The following is a 19,647-nucleotide window of genomic DNA, read 5'->3' on the forward strand; positions in this document are numbered from 1 at the left end:
ATATTCAGCCAAAAGCAGGCTAAAGCCCGCTGTCGGCACATCACTTAGCTAGTTGAGACTCTGTAGGGATCGTGACTTTGATGTCTGGATCCACCGAGATACCTCACTGGCAGCTGGCTTAGCCTGTGAGCATGTTGCTGAGAGCTTGAGCCAGCCATTCCTGCATCCTCCACAGCCCAATGTTCAAGTGAGCGCTGAAGACCGAGAACTGAGAGATCAGTTGTCTTTGATCATTCAGTTCTCAGTCTTAGAGGCAGTGACAGATATTTCCATTAGGGGGGAACTTTGAAAGGGAACTAGGTCTACTCCTTTCATAAATCAACCCAACTGACTTGGAATAACATGCAGGCAGGATCCAGAGTGAAGTCTGGATGCCCCAGACACCACTAGAATTTACAGGACCTATAGCAAAATTTTGTGACTCCCCTCATTAGTGGCAGGTGACCTGTGATACACACTGCTTTACACTTCCAAACACTGTTAGTGTGCAGCATATAATTTCCAACATCATGGAGAGGTTAGACAGCACTGGGTATGAGGAGTTTTGGATAGCTTAGATAGGAGGATAGAGAAGGTGGGTTGGAGTTATCCTTCAATACTGTTGGCCACTGTAATTGACAGCTAGGCACTCTGAATGGGTAACTTCATAGACACAGGGATACTCGCAGCCACTGCTTTGCAGAGCCTGTGCTTTGTTCCATAGAAGAGATTTGTGGTCATCCAAAACTAAGCTAGCTCTGGCAGGGTGGATCAATAAAGAATCAATATTACATAAGTAGCCTTCATTTCTCAACCACAGAATCAGAAAGTGATTTTAAACTGCAAACTGATTAATATAGCAAGTGAGCAATTTTTTTAGCATTTAATGCACAAAGCCTTTTTGCCCCAGGCCCAATTGTAGCAGAATTGGCTGTTATGGCTGGAGTGACTCCCTTGGTCAGAACATATGATTTGTTTACTTGCTTAATAACACTATAGAATCAGCAAGTATTGATTCATGTGGATCTGCATGACATCTGGGAAACCAATGTCCACAGAAAGGGAGGACAAAAATGGTAGGCAATATATAATCAATTTAAAGATTCCTTTTAGTTTATATGTTTATGCAACTGTTGAGTATGTGGTGATGCCCAGAAATGCTTGGGTTAGAAAAAAAATGGTGAGAGTCATTCTCTTCTATGCCTGCCCTGCAAACAGAAGCTTTCATCCAGGGATGCTTAACCTTTGGCCCGTGGGTCACATGTGGCCCTCAGGGCCTTCTGATGTGTCCCTCCACCTCAAACTGAATGCAGGAGTTTTGGTGCTCTTTCAGTGCTCCACACCAACAAGATTTAATAGAATTCTATGCAAAGTGCAGCTATGGAGTAGGGAGAGAGCAGGGACCACGTCTACCTTCTCAGGTGGCTTCCCTTTTGGGTTGGACTGGCCAGGCCACATTCCATTCCTCATGGCAGATGCAGTTGGCAGCTTTGAGTATACATACCGCTGTCTCTATCCAGCACTGTTGTAAGTGATCCCGATCAGGTGAGCCTCCCTGCTGGACCTGTTTGTATCGCTGAACTACTTTTCCAATACTTTTTTGACAAATCAGGACTCTGTGTGCTTACTGCCTGCCACACCACACTGCATCTACCCAACATGTGTGTAAAATACATCAATAACCCATACACATAAAGTGTAGAAACTGCACCAGTAACCCATACATATAAGATTCTACAAATATAAGTTACTCGTAAAAGCCCTTCTTTTGGTGAAAAAAAGTTTTCCATGCTGTGGGGCTTTGCTACATGGGTTAACTGCTCATTTTTGTTTAAGGGAGAGGAGAAAGGAGATATACTTACCTAATCATCTGATTCTCCCCACACAAGAGTGGTCCTGAACCCCCACACTCCACTGGTCTTGAGTTGTGGACTGTTCTGACGTCATCAAGTCCAGAGCAGGCTCCATAGACTAGGACCAGCCCACCGCTGCACTGTAGCTCCATTTTTCAGTGGAATGAAGGATCAAGTGTTAGCTTTCTCCTCTCTCCTAGACAAAATGAGCAGTTGACTGGTGCAGTGTGGGCACAGTCCAACTGCATGGGAAAACTTTTTTTTTTGCCTGGAGTTGGGCTTTAAGTGAATATCAAACAGTGTAATGTTCAAGAATACACAACACCCTTCTCAGTGTTCCATTGCACAAAAAAAAAATTGAATATAAACATTTCTCAAAAAAGCTTTGTCTGTGATTGAAGTCTCAAAAGAATACTAGAGTGAATTCTTCTACCTTCTACGTCTACCTTCCTTTGTATTGACACGACAATGCACCTCCTCTGTGCTTCTCAGCTCCTCAGCCCCTAAACACTCTCCGGAACTGTAGAGTCTTCAATTTGTTTTTATTATCCAGGATCTCTCTACTCCTCCCCTCCAGCTCCACATCAACCAAGACAGTGATCCCTTATGTTAATAGATAAGATTACACCTGCTTGTTCACAATACCATCAAGGCTCCCTCTGCTCTCCTCCAACTCCACTCCGGTATTCATATGACCATCTGCAACAAAATGAAGGACACTCATCACTCTCTAGCTCTATTGTATCAAAGCGTATATGAGATTTTAATGATTGGTTTTGTATCTAATTTAATTGTTACATATCTCAGATTAGCTCTTGTTTATTAGTTTTTGCTCCAATAAATCATAATATATAAATATATCGATATATATAGAAGTATCTGTCATGCACATAAGCTTCATCTGTTTTAAATATATTGACATCTACTTAGAGATTTACCCTTTCTCCAGTTATTGTGTCACAATAGGAGGTGTGCATTTCCAGTAATCGGGATGTGTTGTCTTCCGGTGAATATTTACTGTTCCATAGACTTGAAAACACTTTTAAGTCAGCTCAGTTTTCATGCTAGGGATTATCTTTGAAAAGATTTGCAAGTTTAGCTAATAGTACCTTAATGAAGATTTTTAATTAAATGCATGTCTGTGCATGCTGAGCAGGAATCAGCAGCTCGCAAGCGACTAATTCATTGCATGCTGACAACGGGCACATTTGTAGGCCAGTGTGCAGTGTTTATCTGAAGGAAGTATTGAAAGTTAACCTGGCATGACACCAAACATTCAAATATAATATATCTCCCATGGAGCCGGAAAAGAAGCTTGCATGAACTTCTACAAGTCAGATAAACACTGTACAAAACCCTTAACTTTAACAGAATCCATCATTCAAGAGCATTAATAGGAATCTAGATCTCTAAATGTAAGCCCAATCATTAAAATCTCTTCTAATCTTCAAACGATTGTAAAGCCGTTCCTGTTGTAGGGTGACAACACTCTGCCCCTGCTTCTAGTTGTGCTCCTACATTGTCACCCTTCCACAAGGGTCCTCCATTGGAGTCTACAGGTGGTCCTTTAAACATTCATTACACATGCATGGTTCACTGTTGTGACCGTCAATAAACCCACCCTAAGAAATACCATGCAGCCACTGACAGGGTATCTGCTTATAAACACGTAGATTCTGCAGATGATCAGTGGCACTGAGATGTAAAAGGATAACTAGGCAATAATAATAATTTATTGTAAACCTCAGACATGAGATATGAACAAAGCATACTGTATCCCTCTATAGCATTTACTTGACTCAATACAGAGCGCTAAGTGTCATTTCTGTCTGCTGTCTCCTTCCTCTGCTGTCAGCATGAGTAATTTCTGACAAGTTATCTTGACACCAAGAAAAAAAGGGTGACGGGAGGGACTTACTGCACTCAGCCTGTGATTGACAGCCTCAGCTCTGTTACTATGTGCTGTATGACGAGGGAAGTGTCCCTTCCTTCCAATCAGCTCTCAGAGATCTGCTGTGTGTAATTTCAGCTCCTCACTCCCTGCTTTCTGAAATCTCAGATAAGTTGTATAAATTCTGGACTTTGAATGGCTGTAGAGAAAAGAGGGCTACAGATAAACAGGTACAACTTATGTAGGAGGATTTGTTTAATCTCTGTGTATCACCTGATGCAAGTCAATTCACTGGGTATATGTAAGGGTTTACCACCACTTTAAGATACATGGTGCTTTAGCAGCTGAACTCCTCAGAACTGAGTATGCAACACCCCCCAACTAGTGAAGGGCTACAAGTCCCAGCATGAACTACTGAGATGTAAGGATTTGACCCCTAGTTTGGGGGGACAGGGTGTCACATCCTCAGCTATAAGGAGTTCATGCTGGGACCAGTAGTCCTTCACTTTTAGAGGGGTCACATCTCCCAAAAGTGAAGGACTACAAGTCCCAGCATGAACCCCTGAGATCTAAGGATGTGATCTCCACCTCCCATCCTTCCAGGGGTGTCATCTGTCCTCTATTGTCAACTCATCTGCTATCCTCTCTGTATAGGTCTCTGCTTGGCTCCCTTAGTCATGACACAAATGGTTCCATCCCCAGTTCCCAGCCGCACCTCAGAGTCTGAGTTGAGACTCAAATCCAGTTCCCTTACCTCTGAGCAATGTCGTCGCAGATGCTAGAGGTGGTGAGCTAAGCAGTAGGAGCAGAGGAGGAAGAAGTAACATCCTCCTCCTCTCTGAATGCTGGGGCCTTCAGGTGATGCAACGTCACTGGTTACTAGATGCTAGGTGGTCCTACTAACCAGGGGGTACTGGCACCAGCATTAGAACAAGCAAAAACGAGTCTGTCCAGGACACTAAAACATGTTTACTGTCTGTGAGAAAAGCAGCACTGCGGCAGCCTTTTTTGGGGTATCAGATCAACTTGTGTGTCCATTCTGTCTGGGGCAGCAGCGCTCCCCTGAAAAATGTCACCCTAGGCAAACGCCTTGTTTGCCTTGCGATAGATACACCGCTGCTCTTCATGCAGAAAAACTCTGTGCTATGGAAGCATAAAAACTGGCCAGTTAGCTGCAGCCAGTTTGTGTGCATCCAAAATTCCACAAAAAAACAACCCTGGACACATATGGTATACATCCAGGGTTGGTCGCTGGCCCGATTCACATGTAACCGCCTAGATGAGCAGTTACATGTGAACAGCAGCAAGGTACAGGTTGACAAACCTGACAGCGACTGCTGACAGCTGCTGCTGGTTGCATAAAATTCCTGGAATTCATAAAGACTGGCACAGGCAGAGTTTGTGAAAATGTCTGTTATGCATTCTAAAAGTAGTGAAAAATGCACCAAATTCATGTACCTGTTTAGAACTTGTACTTCAATTTGGCTCCATGCTGCGCCACTTTTAAAATGCATGAGAAACAATTTAGCAATTCTGTCTGAGCCAGGGGCGGACTGACAACTCATGGGGCCCCCAGGCAATAGGGGATCATGGGGCCCCTGTGTCCTTGCCCAAACTTAAAAAAGCCTATGAAAAAGGTACCAGGGGCATCTCATGGGGCCCCCTACTGACCCCGGGCCCTCGGGCAGTGCCCGAGTTTCAAAATGGTCAGTCCGCCCCTGGTATGAGCCAGTTTTTCTCTCTGTATGCCAAAAGAGAGTTGGCCTTAATTAGCTCCACTTTTGCATTTGGCACATCCAATGGAACACAATATAAAAGTTGCGGAGTTTAGAACTATCTGAATCAAAAGTGTTGTAAATGCTTCATGAATTTGGCGCAATACATTAACAAGAGGGATTAACGCAAGAAAAGTGATGCAGCAGCTTTATTGAATTCCCCCCAGTGTGTTTAGAACAGCCAACAAGAATCAACTGATCCTCACCATTTGCCAAACCTGGAACCTGGCTGCCCCTTGCCAGCCGTGTGACTGTAGCCTTGCCTCTCAGAGATAGGTGTATGCTATGTTACTTACTTGCATTCTCTCTCAGTCAGAGCAAAAGTGTTAGCCCATTTTTAGGCTGTAAGGGCTCAGCGGGTAATGGTCTCACTCCAATGGCTGCTGGAGGAGGGTAAACTTGTTAATTATCACATTTTCTGGTTTTGTAAATGTAATTTTCTAGGGGCATTTCCATTCACTGTTATGATATTTGCAATAGGCTGGCCTTACAGCCTACTACTCAGCCTTTATTTTGGGCTGGAGACCGCTCTGGACTGACTGGATCGATCAACAGTCATAGGTAGGTGGCTGTGTGGACAATGGGGAAGGGATCACTTCCACTGGGTTGTGCTTGACGATGGATGGATAGTGGGCTCACTTGGGGGCTTGGACTGCTACCTTTCTGGTACAGCTTGTATTTATTTCAGCAAGAAGACTTGGGTGGAGACGAAGGAACACTCGCTGTCCAGAAAAATAGAACTCTTACAGTAGAGTTCAGAAAACGTTTATTGAAAGTGAAAACATGCGCATCGAGCATGTTTTCACTTGGGTCCATTTACCTGAAACATGTTGGTTCAATGCACATGTTTACACTTTCAATAAATGTTTTATGAACCCTGTATCAAGAGTTGCATTTTTCTGGACACTGGGTGCTCCTTCCTCCCCACCCAAGTGATATTCAGTCTGACACTTCTACTATGACAGGGAGAGAATACAAAAAAAAAAAAACTAGTCCCTGAGAAACAAATCTGTCCTATTATAAATAAATCAAGAGTAATGATTGTGATTATTACAAATCCCTATTAAAGAAGGTTTTCAAATTGAGCCCCTGACCTGTTCTCCCAAATTGGACAGTCAATGGATCAGGGATGTCCAGAGGAATCTTGAGTCAAGACCTTTGTGCATCTGGGAATTTCCTTGGCACACAGAAGACATTTAAAGACGTATGAACGTGTGTGACAGCACCTAGAAGAGGAAACGTTGATCTATGATTTAATCACTGAGCTCCCTTAAATCTTTAGCTAGTAAAAAAACCCCAAAAAAACAGAAGCACAAAAATTAGAAGTACAGTCTTATTAGGTGATTTTTTTGAAAGGTGCATCGGTAATAAATCACATTTTATTTAATTTCTTTTTAAACCAATCCAATAACATAAACATAAAACTAGGCATGTTCATGGAAGCATCTCAAGGAATGAATAAATTAATATAACTGAAAATTATTTTGTATTGAATAATGATTATAAATTGAATGACCAGCATTAGACATGACATAAGGTCATGCTGTGATTTATAAGTAATCAGATTCTGCAAAAAAAAAAAAAACCTAACTAATTCAATGCAGGCTAACACCTGGGTTGTAGCTGTGCTATTATTACTAACAACTGAGGATACATTGTCATAATAGTGGCTTGATATTGTGCGTTGGTCTTGCTGCATGTCTGACAGCAGGCGGTCTGTCACATGGGAGATCCGGTAGACATGCATCTTCATTACATTCTCTGATTGTTTTATCATTGCACTTTCATTATTCACTGGACAGTCAGCAAACACCCTGCTGGATATTGTTTTTTTTTATCATTAATGGTGTGACATATGGCAGCTTGACATATGGCAGGAGAAGCTGGAAGATTATTTTTGTGGCTTCAGCATTGAAACATTTTCTATGAAAAGAATATACATCTAGGCAGCTTAGCAATTGTCAGCTGCATGTTCTTAAAAGCATGTTCTAAAAAACATAGCAGAATATATATATAAGTATAAAATTATGGAATCTATGAAAGCAGCTTAAAGGAAACTTGTGTCCAGCAAAAAAAACACAAGCCCCCACACAGTCTGGTACAATCTGGTACCTTCACTCAATAGTAGCATTGCTGTCCAGTGCCCAGTTTCCTGAAGCCACCCCCACAAAGATTCTGTTCAAAAAAGGACTTATTTTGAAAGTTGAATTGTAAAATGTCAGGCACCATGCCCTGAGCTCCATTATGACAGCAGTTGCGTCTGGAGATCCGTCATGCAAAAACCAACCAATGTTCTTGGCAGGAGGAGTGTCCTGTGTTCCTCAATACCCTGAAGTGCTGAGATTTTAAACCAATTAGAAGGGAACGTTAAAGCCCAGCTCAGGTAAAACTAGAAGCTATTGCCCACCCCAACCCCAATCTAATCAAAATATTTTGTTCATTTTCTAAGGGATGATCTAATACAAAGCAATACTCACCTTCTTCTATGGTTGTGTGACATCTGGCGGTCTATTTTTTTTGCTCTTGAGCACTGTGGGAGGGTGGGCAGGTACTCCTATAGGATGGGACATGGAAACTGGTCCTCCAATGGAGTTAGGCTTTAGGGCACCAGATGCCTAGTACCTAGTGTGGGGTGCTCTTATTTTGGTATAGGTTTGTTTTAAAGTCGAATACCACCAAAACGTTTTAAGTGGGAAAGGGTTTAAACCTCAGCAAAGGACACTGTTTCTTACCTGGTAGGAAGTTTTGTCCTTACTTTCTGTCCTCATAACCAACTGTTAGGGGGGAGGGGGGGTACATCTAATAAACATGGACACCTGATAAAATTCATAGCCCCTCCTAAACTACTAAAAAGTAATTTCCCCTTTCTTTTTTGGTGACAAATGCTACTAGACAAGAAGCAGGAGTAAACCTTTCCTAAAAGGACACAGGCAGCACTCACCGGGTACCACCAATTGGAGGGTGCCCAGATGCACCTGACAGTGATCTACAGAGCGGCAGAAGCACTGAAAGAAGCTGAAACTATCTAGCAGTGTGATCTCTGCCCAATAGCTGAACTATAGTTCCAGTTCTACTTGAAAGGAGAGCTTAGCATGGAAGCATGTAAATACTAAACACCAATTCTAGAGCGGTTATTATTATTGTTACAGCCAGCCACTGACCACCAATGCTGAAATCCAACGCTGACCACAAATGCAGAGGGGGATGTTTTTACAGCCAGCCACTGGTCACTATTGGTTGGGTGGTTATTGTTTTAGCCAGCCACTGGCCACCAATTCTTGGGGGATGGTTATTGTTACAGCCAGCCACTTACCACCTGGGGGGTGATTGTTACAGTCAACCATTGACAACCAATGTCAGGGGGGGATATTGTGACAGCTAGCCACTGACTACCAATGTTTGTAGGGTTATTGTAACAGCTGGCCACTGATCACTAATTCTGAGGGGGGGGGTTATTGCTACAGCCAGCCACTAACCACAAATTCTAGGATTGGGGCTATTTTTACAGCCAATCACTGACCACCAATTCTTGGGGGATGGTTATTGTTACAGCCAACAACTGACCACCAACACTGGGGGGGGGGTATTGCTACAGCCAACTACTTGCCACCAATTCTGGGGGTGTTATTGTTGCAGCCAACCACTGATCACTAATTCAGGAAGGGGGGGCTATTGTTACAGACAGTCAATGACCATTGACATTGCAATGCAGCATTTAGGGGCCATGATGGCTCCCTTTCTCCTTTTAAGACAGAGGGATCATCAAATCCCAAAATGCTGTGTTGGTCTGCATGGCATGTAACCCCAGTAGACTTTTGAATTGGAACTAGGTTAGCTGACATTTTGTTTAAAAGTAATATTAAAACCTGACAGGGGTTCTTAAATTTTCAAATACTCATCAAATATAACATTTTGGCTTTGTATATTTTTTGTATTCTTAGTTTATGTGTCCATATTAGATATGTGCTTTGAATTTGGGGGAGGGGGGTAAAGTACATCATAGAGCCGAAAAGTGTTAGTGTCTCATTGCTGTATATAAAAGGCTTTCTCCAAAGATGATGTTTGTAGAGGCAGGCTGTGTAATGCTGCAGTGCACACTATATCGTTCAATGTCTTGTTTTGTCACAAGCATTTGCTGCAGATCACTGGTCATATGGCTCTCCGCTCCTGGTATAATAATTTATATGGCAGGACAGAAGTAGGTGTGCTGTTCTAATCCGCGGCTGTTGTCGCCGCTCTTGTTTTAATATAAACATAAATAATAGCCTGTTAAGGTTGGTGGCATAAATCTTGGGACAGACAACACATGCTGATCCTAACAAGGCTAAGTTTCCTCACACCGATTTAACTCTGTTCCTTCCATATTGCAGAATAAAACAAAGATACATCTGCTTTCCCAGCTGTCACTAAACAAATGAAATGAATGTCTGCCTTAAAAATATAGTCAGGCACATTATTGCTGGGAGTGGAGAAAGGAGCATCCCTCTAAATGAGAGAGCACTTGAAAAGGACACCATACCAAATTAATTTTAGGAGTATTGTTAAGACACTGTAAATTCAGGGGTATGAAAAGTTTGACCAACTCACACCCTTGTGGTTGAGAATTTTTCTCGGCCACCTCCTGTTTTTAAAAGCATAGCTAAATCCTCGAAACAAAAATGTAATGTATTGCAGCTAATAGTCCTTAGATGTGGTGGCTGCGTTCTTTTTTTCATTTTATTTTTTAGGCTATGGCCTAAAAATACTGAAAATACCTGTTGATCTTACTAGTGCCCGTGTAACCTCCTGTAACAGAAAGCACAAGCAACCTTATCTTTCTTCGGTAAGATACTAAACCCCTGTGTAATCAAAGTGAACAAAGGAAGACATGTTTATTAAGCTAAGTCTAGTTGGTAACCATGGCTCTGACCATAGATACAGTTAAAGCGGAGTTCCACCCAAAAGGGGAAGTTCCGCTTTAAAGATTGGTCTTCCGCTCCCCATTAAGGATTGGCACCTTTGGGGACCAGGTACCTGAAATTGACAGGTACCCGCTCCCACTTCCACTGCGATTGCCTAGGTGATAAAAAGCAGAACCTGTCCTCCTACACTCCCTCCCCGTAGTCTTGTGGGACACGAGACAGGTCCCAGAAGATGACGGGCCATTCAGGAAGTGCAGCGCTACTCGCGCATTCGCAGTGGGCACCCAGCTGTGAAGCCACAAGCTTTTTTTAATTGTAAATAACAAACATGTCTATCCTTACGTGCTGTGTGCAGTGGCTTTGCAGAGGAGCCCATATCCTCCTCTTCTTGGATCCCCCACCAGCACTCCTGGCTCCTCCCTCCTGTCGGGTGCCCCCACAGCAAGCATCTTGCTATAGGGGCACCCACTGCTCCATGAGTCCATTCTCTGTGTTCTCATTGGCTCAGATTGCTGTGATTGACAGCAGCAGAAGCCAATGGCTCCCGCTACTGTCTCAGTCAATGAGAAAAGGGAATCCCGGGATAGTCGAGACTCCAGTGCACATCGCTGGACCAAAAGGGCGCTTAGGTGAGTATTAAGGGGGGCAGGGGGGATGCTGCACACAGAAGGTTTTTTAACATTCATGTATAGAATGCATGAAGGTAAAAAACCTTCAGGCTTTACAACCACTTTAACAAAGGTGCACCTCCACGGGTCTGCTGTAAGTTTTACTGTATATGACTATCATATGAGTTTGTACGCTCATGCAACTATTAAAAGACACAGGTAAAATTGTAAAAAAAGATAAATATGCCTATAAAGCAGCATTGTAGCAAAAAATAAAATAATATTAATAGTCTATTATTATGTAAAACAAAAAAATGTGGCTTTTGCTGCAATACCCATCCTAAATCTGGAGTTCCCTCTACGGTACTTCTTTTCTGCCACTAATTGTCCTCAGTCTTCTGGATTGAATGACAGCCTGCATCATTCCACATCCCAGAGATAGAAGAATCAACACACAGTGAGTAAAAGCAGCACACTTTTACACAGTTTAGAACACTTTAGGACACATTTAACTCCTTGATCGCCCCCCCCAGTTAGCCCCTTCACTGCCCTGTCACCAGTGTCATTAGTACAGTGTACAGATTTTTTGCTGATCACTGTATTAGTGTTGCCAGCGACTTCAGATAGCATTAGCATCAGTTAGCGCCCCTCCCAGATCGCTTCAGATTGCCCGTCAGTACACCAGTAATCATATTTAACCTCTTGATTGCCAGGAACACGCTCACATACACAATAAACCTCCGATGCTAGTATAGTGTCTGAACGGGTCAATATCTTTGATCAGATCAGAACTATACCACCGTTCACATTAGTATAGTGTCCCCAAAAAGGCAGCGTTAGCAGGATCAGCCCCGGCACCTGCCAGCACCTGCGTTTAGCCCCTATGCTTACCCCCCCCTTCTCCCCCCGCAAGTGCAGTGTCAGTAGGTCACTGTCACTTGATACATTGCACACAAAACCGCAGGGTTCACAGAATCAGGCATGATCTGTTAGCACTTGCCAGTAAAATTTTTTATAGCAGTTCCTGACAACCAGGTGCTCTTTTGCCCATGAGTTTAGTGGTCAAAATGTCCAACGAAAGGTACTCTAGTGAAGAGGCCTATAGGATTCTGAGCATGTCAGGTGAGAGCAAAGACTCCCTGACACAATCAGCCTCAGAATACGAACCTGTAGACAGCAGCAGCACCCTGACAGATAGCTCAGATGATGGAGAAGAAGTCCCTGCTAAGATCACGCATACCCAACCCCGTTCCCAGGTTGCTGAGAAGTTCCAAACGCATGATGACTCTCATATTCAGCAGAGTGCCAGTACTAGTGCTGCTCTACATTTTGGTGAACTGGCAAGCACCAGCGGCCTAGTACATCCTGGTCTTTCACATACCAGCACTGCAGTATCACTTGGTGGCATGGCGAGTCCCATAAGTGCAGTACAAGTTGGTGCGGTGGCGAGCACAAGTATTGTCCCAGAACCACCAAGAATTCGCACACAGGCCTGTAGAGCCCCTAGTATCCTTCTGGATGTGCTTGCAAATCCTGATTGGTAGCCCACAAATTCTGCAGCACTAGTACTTCCCCCATTCACTGCCCAACCCGGAATTCAGGTGGAAACAGAAAATTTAGATACAAACCTTGCCAGACCATTCGCAAGGAAACCCATTACGGTTTCCGAATTTAAAGGTTTTTTTTGGTCCTAACCCTCAACATGGGCATTACTAAAAAAAAAAAAATTGCGGTTGTATTGGTCCACAGACCCAATTCATCATATGCCCATGTTCTCTGCTGCCATGGCCAGGCATAGATATGAGAGTATAATGCGTTTTATGTATTTCAGCGACATTTCACACTCTGTCATCCTCGAGTTGACCCTGAATGTGACTGGCTCCACAAACTTTGGCCCCTCGTAAATCACCTTAACCAAAAATTTGCAGATGTCTATACTCCCCAGCAAAACATCTGCTGTGATGAGTCCCTCATTAATTTTTCTGGCTGCCTTGCATTCAAACAATTTCTTCCCAGCAAGCGTGCCAGATATGGGGTCAAGATGTAGAAGACCTGTGAGAGGGCAACAGGCTATACATATAAGTTTTTTATTTACAAGGGAAAAGATAGTCACGTGGAGCCCCCTGGATGCCCAGACTACATGGGGAGTAGTGGCAAGATAGTTTGGGACTTGGTGTCATCCTTTTTCCATATGGGGTATCATTTATACATGGACAATTTTTATTTAAGCGTGCCACTATTTAGACATTTGTACAATCTTGGAATTGGCGCCATTGTGGCACTATGCAACCTAATCGCTGGGGCTCCCCCCAACGACTTGTAAATACCCATCTTAGAAAGAGGGAAAAAGCCTGCTTGTGAAATGAGGAATCGCTCGCAGTGAAGTGGAAGGACAAACGGGATGTTTTCGTCCTGTCTTCCATTCACGCAGATACGACCATCCAAATTTCTATGACAGCTGGTGTTGTTGAGAATCCCCTCTGTGTCCATGACTATAACCTTCACATGGGAGGGGTGGACTTCAACGACCAGATGATGAAACCGTACTTAGTTTCCCGAAAAGCCAGACGCTGGTACGAAAAAGTGTCTGTTTATTTATTTCAATTGGCTCTCTATAATGTTTTTGTGCTTTACAAAGCAACTGGACGAAGTGGATCCTTCCTAAAATTCCAGGAAGAGATCGTCACGGCCCTTTTGTGTCCAGAAGGTGCTGTGGTCCAAACCCCCAAAACAGATTCAGTTAACCAGCTGCATAAGAGCCATTTTCCCGATGCCATTCCTGGCACCCCAACCCAAGGGACACCCCAAAAAAGATGTGTCTGCAGCAAACATGGAATTAGGCATGACACCCACTTTTGTTTGTCCCTCCTGTCCTGGCCATCCTTGTCTCTGCCTCAAGGACTGCTTCTGTCGCTACCACACACTATTGTAGGGTACAGCATGGCACAGTTCAGGGCACATATTTACACAGGGTCTCAAAAGATGTTAGGTAGTCAGGAAACTTGGGAGAGACCCTACAATCTGTTTTAAAAAGTTTATAGTTAAAAAAAAAAGAAAAGAGGAAAACTATTTGCTGAGAGGCATGTTGAGTCAATAGAATAATTTATTTTTTACCACAAGTTTTTGGAACATTTGGGTGCTATCCTAGTATTTCAGGGCCCCCAAAACTGTGATAGGTAGTCAGAAAGTGTAATGAGAAAATAAAGCCCTTCAGGCTGTCAAGTGGTCATTCGATTTCAGGCTTCTGTATGTGGCTAGGCTTCCAAAAAGTCTCACACATGTAGTATCCTCATACTCAGTAGAAGTAGCAGAATGTATTTTGGGGTGTAATTCCACATATACCTATGGCTTGTGTGAGCAATATATAATTTAAGTGACAACTTTGTGTAAAAAAAAATGTTTTTCTCATTTTCCAAAAACTCGTGGAAAAAATAAATCTTCCATGGACTTAATATGCCTCTCAGCAAATAGCTTAGGGTGTCTACTTTCCAAAAAGGGGTCATTTGGGGGTGTTTGTATTATCCTGGTATTTTTAGTACCTCAAGAAATGTGATAGGCAGTCAGAAAGTAAAAGCTGTGTAAATTCTATTATCTATACCATAGTTTATAGATTGTATAACTTTCACACAAAGCAATCAATATACACATATTGGGATTTTTTTTTACCAAAAACATGTAGCAGAATACATTTTGGTCTAAATTCATGACGAAATTTTAGTTTTTTGGATATTTTTTATGACAGAAATGAGAAAATATTGTTTTTTTTTCAAAATTTTCGGTCTATTTTTGTTTATAGCACAAAAAATAAAAAGTTCACAGGTGATCAAATACCACCAAAGAAAGCTCTATTTGTGTGAAAGAAAGAACATAAATTTCATATATGTACAGCATTGCATGATTGCGCAATTGTCAGTTAAACTAGTGCAGCGCTGTATAGCAAAAAATGGCATACATTGCAGTAACTATACCATAGTTTGTAGATGTTATAAATTTCACACAAAGCAATCAATATACACTTATTGAGATTTTTTTTACCAAAAACATGTAGCAGAATACATTTTGTACTAAATTTATGACTAACTTTGAGTTTACCATATACTTTTTATGGTCAAAAGTAAAAAATATAATTTTTTTCAAAATTTTTGGACTTTTTTGTTTATAGCGCAAAAAATAAAAATCGCACAGGTGATAAAATGCCACCAAAAGAAAGCTCTATTTGTGTGAAAAAGAGCACATAAATTTCATTTGGGTAAAGCATTGCATGAACGTGCAATTACCAGTTGAAATAATGTAGTGCCAAATAGCAAAAAAAGGCCTGATCAGGAAAGGGGGTAAATCCTCAGGAGGGCAAGTGGTTAATGTGTGCTTTTTATATCTTACTAGAGTTCAGCTTTAAGAGAGCCTTTATATTAGTGCAGAACACTGTACCTTTAATTTAAATGCCCTTGGAGTCTGCTGGGGAAGAGAAATAATACTGTCAGTCAGTATGACATGCAGATGAGTGCTTTAACTGCAGACTGTCGGCTTTAATTTGAGGGTATTTACAAATCAGGTGAATGGTGTAGGAATTACAACAGTTTGCATATGTGCCTCCCACTTGTTAAGGGACCAAAAGTAATGGGACAATTGGCTTCTCAGCTGTTCCATGGCCAGGTGTGTGTTATTCCCTCATTATCCCAATTACAATGAGCAGATAAAAGGTCCAGAGTTCATTTCAAGTGTGCTATTTGCATTTGGAATCTGTTGCTGTCAACTCTCAAAGAGCTGTCACTATCAGTGAAGCAAGCCATCATTAGGCTGAAAAAACAAAACAAACCCATCAGAGAGATAGCAAAAACATTAGGCATGGCCAAAACAACTGTTTGGAACATTCTTAAAAAGAAGGAACGCACCGGTGAGCTCAGCAACACCAAAAGACACAGAAGACCACGGAAAACAACTGTGGTGGATGACCGAAGAATTCTTTCCCTGGTGAAGAAAACACCCTTCACAATAGCTGGCCAGATCAAGAACACTCTCCAGGAGGTAGGTGTATGTGTGTCAAAGTCAACAATCAAGAGAAGACTTCACCAGAGTGAATACAGAGGGTTCACCACAAGATGTAAACCATTGGTGAGCCTCAAAAACAGGAAGGCCAGATTAGAGTTTGCCAAACGACATCTAAAAAAGCCTTCCCAGTTCTGGAACAACAACCTATGGACAGATGAGACCAAGATCAACTTGTACCAGAGTGATGGGAAGAGAAGAGTATGGAGAAGGAAAGGAACTGCACATGATCCTAAGCATACCACCTCATCAGTGAAGCATGGTGGTGGTAGTGTCATGGCGTGGGCATGTATGGCTGCCAATGGAACTGGTTCTCTTGTATTTATTGATGATGTGACTGCTGACAAAAGCAGCAGGATGAATTCTGAAGTTTTTCGGGCAATATTATCTGCTCATATTCAGCCAAATGCTTCAGAACTCATTGGACGCCGCTTCACAGTGCAGATGGACAATGACCCAAAGCATACTGCAAAAGCAACCAAAGAGTTTTTTAAGGGAAAGAAGTGGAATGTTATGCAATGGCCAAGTCAATCACCTGACCTGAATCCGATTGAGCATGCATTTCACTTGCTGAAGACAAAGCTGAAGGGAAAATGCCCCAAGAACAAGCAGGAACTGAAGACAGTTGCAGTAGAGGCCTGGCAGAGCATCACCAGAGATGAAACCCAGCATCTGGTGATATCGATGCGTTCCAGACTTCAGGCTGTAATTGACTGCAAAGGATTTGCAACCAAGTATTAAAAGTGAAAGTTTGATTTATGATTATTATTCTGTCCCATTACTTTTGGTCCCTTAACAAGTGGGAGGTACATATGCAAACTGTTTTAATTCCTACACCGTTCACCCGATTTGGATGTAAATACCCTCAAATTAAAGCTGACAGTCTGTAGTTAAAACACATCTTGTTCATTTCAATTCAAATCCATTGTGGTGGTGTATAGAGCCAAAAATGTTAGAATTGTGTCGATGCCCCAGCATTTATGGACCTGACTGTATAAAATAGTGACTAGGGGGTACAGGACCCCTTCGGTTCTGGCTAGATTGTTCCCACAGGAAACCGATCGATGCTGGCGATGTGGATCTCACTTGGGCATGCTTCTTAACACCTTTTGGGAATGCCCTGTAATATGTCCATATTGGCAGCAAGTCCTGCATTTTATACACAAATTCACTGACATTTTCCTGTCAGAGGACCCAGCAGCAATTCTCCTAAATTTGACCCTGCTCTCCAAGAAAAAATACCACAGATCTCTACTGAAACATCTATTAAATGCGGCGAGAGCCTGTATTCCAGCTATGTGGAAAGACCCCCCCCCCCCCAATTACATCTCAATGGTTCGCTAGAGTGAACGATATTGAGAGCATTGAGCAATTGACCTCTGTTCTTCGGGGAAAGTCAGAGAAACACCAGACTAGGTGGTTCTACTGGGATCAGTTTAGTTTTTCTGATGAATATTCTCATTACATCTAAATTCTTGACCCGCTGATACTGCCTTGGTGGGTTGACCCACTTTTGTGCCATGTCCAACCTCTACCATTGTCTTCCCCTGCCCCTATCAGCTTCTTTCCTACCCCCACCCCACCCTACCCCTTCTAGTTTCCCTTTTTCTTTTTTTTTTTATTTCTCTCTCCCCCACATTTCCCTCTGCACGCTTTTCTATTTTCTGTTCTTCCTTTCTATTTAAAAATAAAAAATTTCTTAATGCACACTTCCTTGGCCAGTAAACATTAGATAGCACAATAGTTTTTCATTTCCAGAGTTCTGCATCCCTACCATGCCACTTGTGCCTTTTCCAAATGCCCCCCCTCTTTTTACACTCATGCCTTTTATGGCACTGAGCGAATTCCATTGATCCTTTTATTCTTGTTTCACTTGGGATGTAACCTGCTTTGTTGCACAAGCTATTTGATGCTGTTATTTCTTTGTAATTTTCTGTGCATTTATAAATAAAAAAAACGCTTCTCCTCCAATTTCATTGAGAGGCCCTTTGGGTGACTTATCCTACCTGTCTTCACCTATAAATAAAATATAATTTTTTGTGGAACTCTTTATTTTAATTTATATCCAGTTCCCTGAATTTGAGCCTGAGAAACGCAGTCCATTGCATTCTCTGGGTCATGCTCCACCTTTTCTCTACCCTTACGCTATCCTTGTCTACTTACATTAAGGCCCCTTTCACAGGGGTGATCCCATCAGGTCTGCCTGTCAGTTTTTCAAGCAACCCTGATTGGATAGTCTATGTAGCCCTATGGACATGACTTGTGGCTGTTTACACCCGCTTAACTCCAGGTCCGATCTGGTCTGTTAAAAAAAAAATGGAAAGTATCTGTCCCCCTTTGTCTAGGGGGTTTGGAATGGAGGGTAGTTCGGTGTAAATGGACAGTAGAGTCAGTTTACTTCTAGCCGCACATACAGCAGAGCAGGCTCTGTCTATGTCCACTCTGCAGAAACTGAGTGGACACGGATGTGTCATCCTCCTGCTCTGCTCTGGTCAGGAGGAGATCTGTGAACAGATCCCTTGCTGATCAGAATGGAATCTGCCAATCTGAAAGGGGCCATATACATGAGGGAGAACACTCTACATGGTATCATGTGAAAAGGGGCTGCAATTACAGACAGATCTGACTGCAACCAGTTATACAAAATGCAGATTAAACTAAACTTTTGGTAATCAGCTAAATACACAGATAATATATATGCCTACTATAAAACAGCTTCTTTACTTGACAAAGGATCTGTTACTCCAGCTGGCCTGGAGATCTGTCTTTTTCTGCAGTTGAATAATAAAACTTTATCTTGTCTCCACCCTACCCTGTGATTGGACAGTGAAGGGGAAGCAGCAGACTGATTTGTTCATCTCTTCTGTCTGCTCTCTTCTCCTGCCAGCATGCTGTTTGTTATCACATGAGCTCTGCAGCCCAATTGACTATACAATTACTGTTCCTTCTGCTGCTTCTCGCTCTTCCATATTGAACTCTACTGTACAAAAGATTGCAAGTCAAATGTAGGTATTTACACAACTTGCTATTAAAACTGCAAATAATAATTTATTAAATAACATACCTGCATGGAGATCAGTAGAGATGAGCGAATTATTCAAAAATTCGATTCGGCTGATTCGCCGAATTTGCGGAAGAAATTTGATTCGATGTGAATTTATTCGCTGCGAATTTAACTTATTAAAAGGGTTTCTAGGCTTCAGAGAGCCTTTATATTAGTGCAGAACACTGTACCTTTAATTTAAATGCCCTTGGAGTCTGCTGGGGAAGAGAAATAATACTGTCAGTCAGTATGACATGCAGATGAGTGCCGTCGATCTTAGAATCACCGCACACTTCACTCATTTGGGCAGTCACGGGGCACGACGAAGAAGAAGAAGAAGAAGAAGAAGAATGAAAAGAAGAAGAAGAAGAATGAAAAGAAGAATGAAAAGAAGAATGAGAAGAATGAAAAGAAGAATGAAAAGAAGAAGAAGAAGAATGAAAAGAAGAAGAAGAATGAAAAGAAGAATGAAAAGAAGAAGAAGAATGAAAAGAAGAAGAATGAAAAGAAGAATGAAAAGAAGAAGAAGAAGAATGAAAAGAAGAAGAAGA

This window comes from Staurois parvus, unplaced genomic scaffold (genome assembly GCF_062004578.1).
Source record: "Staurois parvus isolate SC_StPar_1 unplaced genomic scaffold, SC_StPar_1.0 ptg000876l, whole genome shotgun sequence".
Classification (NCBI taxonomy): Eukaryota; Metazoa; Chordata; class Amphibia; order Anura; family Ranidae; genus Staurois; species Staurois parvus.